The 2,480-nt window shown below is 48.5% G+C and overlaps 1 non-coding gene across 1 annotated transcript; it reads left to right on the plus strand.

Moving 5' to 3' along the window:
- The first annotated feature begins 2,092 nt into the window (after positions 1-2,092).
- LOC125596655 lies at positions 2,093-2,248 on the plus strand. Its single transcript, XR_007331167.1, has one exon. It is a non-coding gene; the product is annotated as a 5.8S ribosomal RNA (ribosomal RNA).
- Positions 2,249-2,480: the final 232 nt, after the last annotated feature.

Below are 2,480 nucleotides of genomic sequence, written 5' to 3' on the forward strand. Positions count from 1 at the left end.
GACTTGATAAGCCATCGTCCACTTAGCATGTACTGATATAACCGGCCTTCCATTGCCATCATGTGGGTCTATGCCCTACATGAGGCATATGGCGCCTATCTTACTCACCAACCAAAGGTTGATCGTAAGATATCCCACTTAGCCTTTGCGGCCAGAACCGTCATCCATTGACCATGGATTATGGTTCATACATCAATCATTTGTACGTATTGCACTAGCCTTAAGGCCTTCGCTATTTCCTTACACTCATGTATTGACCTGTAGGACAACCTATTGCCATCATGTGGGTCCACGCCCAACATAATGCATTTGGTGTCCTTGTGACCATTGAACCACTCGTACCCTTTTCGGTCCCGTTCCGTTCGTACCCTTTCAGTCCCAACCCGTTTGTACCCTTTCGGTCACGAACCGTTCACATCCGATGGATCATGATACGTTCGTACCTCTTGGATCACGACACGTTCGTACCTCTTGGATCACGACATGATCTTTGGCAACACGCAACCTTGGATCACGATGCACCCTTTGGTCCTCGTACCCTTTGATACTTGCAACCATTGGTATCTCGTACCTTTTGGTTACTTGCATCCTTTGCTATCTCACAACCTTTGGTAACTCAAGACCCTTGGCAACACGCAACCTTTGGCGACTAGTACCCTTTTGATCCAACCTATCCGCTATGGTTAGCAATCAACGTAACCAACCATGACCCCATGGTCTATGACGTGGTAATATGGTTAACTATCACGTTCCATATATATATATCATATAGACATAATAATATAAAGAGACAGAGATAGAACCACTCACAGCCGCTGTAGCCCTTACCAATTGGTCAGTCGGTCTCTCGGCTAACCACCCTTGGTCCTTGGCGCCTATTTCCGTCCAGGAATAGGTCTTCCTAATGGCCTTAGTGACTTATAAAAGCCACGGCTAGAAGCCATACTCACCATGAACCGGATAGTGCCCTTATGGTTTTGATCCCGGATTCTGCCCTTCCGGCTTGGATCCTCGTTTCTCATTGGGGGATCCCTTTGTTTAGGACGTGTGTCCTTTGTCTCAGACAGAATGAGACTGAATGAAAATGAATTCATAATCCCTGGAAGTCCTCCCCTTTATATAGAGAACCAAAGGTCATGTGCGAAGAGTCACATCCCTTCGAAGCATCTTTTTGGGACAGAAGTTGGCCATCGATTACAATCAACGGTCCAGATCGTACCTGTTCAGAAATAGAAGGTTCCAGACCTTATAGGCACGTCCAACCCAAGCCAAGACCTGGTAACGAAGCCCACGGCCTGCCCACAAGAGCCCAACGACTCATGGACTACATGGCCGGACCTCATGGCCCGCCACTGACCCGGACCCGGACCATCGGCCTAAAACTCGAACAGTCCGTCGAGCTGAGATAAGCTGACTCCCAGCTGCCTCAGCTGAGTGAGCTAGTAGTCCAGCTAGTTGAGCTGATTTAACTTGGAACGAGCTAGGCTGAGCTTGATTGAGCTACGTCTAGCTGATCGAGCTTCTTGTAAGCATCGCCCAGCTTCTGTACAGCTTATCCTTGCTGGCTTCTTTTTCTTATAAGGTTAAGTCTCAGCATCCTGCCGTCCTTAACCTTCTATCTTGGCCATGGAACGCTAGCCTTTAAGGTCTTAAGACCTGCTGGTACGTTTCCCTCGAACCATGGCCGTCCCGAAAATCCTATCCAGGATTAGGGGCGTGACAGGTGGTTTGCCGTCTGCGACGTTGCGAGAAGTCCACTAAACCATATCATTTAGAAGAAGAAGAAGTCGTAAAAAGGTTTCCGTAGGTGAACCTGCAGAAGGATCATTGTCGTACCCTGGAAACAGAATGACCTGAGAACGATGAAACATCACTCTCGGTAGGCCGGTTTCTTACTGTGCCTGCCGATTCTGTGCTTATGCGTTCATCCATGCCCAAGACTTCAGTTTTTGTTGGATCGTACGCATAGCTTCCGGATATCACCAAAGCCCGGCATGAAAAGTGTCAAGGAATATGTAACTAAACAGCCTGCTTTTGCCAACCCGGAGACGGTGTTTGTTCGGAAGTAATGCTGCAATGTAAAGTCTAAAACGACTCTCGATAATGGATATCTCGGCTCTCGCATCGATGAAGAACGTAGCAAAATGCGATACTTGGTGTGAATTGCAGAATCCCGTGAACCATCGAGTCTTTGAACGCAAGTTGCGCCCCAACCCTTCTAGCCGAGGGCACGTCTGCCTGGGTGTCACAAATCTTCATCCCCCCATCCTCTCGAGGATAGGGGACGGAAGCTGATCTCCTGTGTGTTACCGCACGTGGTTGGCAAAAATCTGAGCTAAGGATGCCAGGAGCATCTTGACATGCGGTGGTGAATTCAATTCTCGTCATATAGTCAGACGTTCTTGTCCAAAAGCTCTTGATGACCCAGAGTCCTCAACGTGACCCCAGGTCAGGCGGGATCACCCGCTGAGTTTAAGCAT

Source organism: Brassica napus, unplaced genomic scaffold (genome assembly GCF_020379485.1).
Source record: "Brassica napus cultivar Da-Ae unplaced genomic scaffold, Da-Ae ScsIHWf_1259;HRSCAF=1796, whole genome shotgun sequence".
NCBI classification, from domain to species: domain Eukaryota; kingdom Viridiplantae; phylum Streptophyta; class Magnoliopsida; order Brassicales; family Brassicaceae; genus Brassica; species Brassica napus.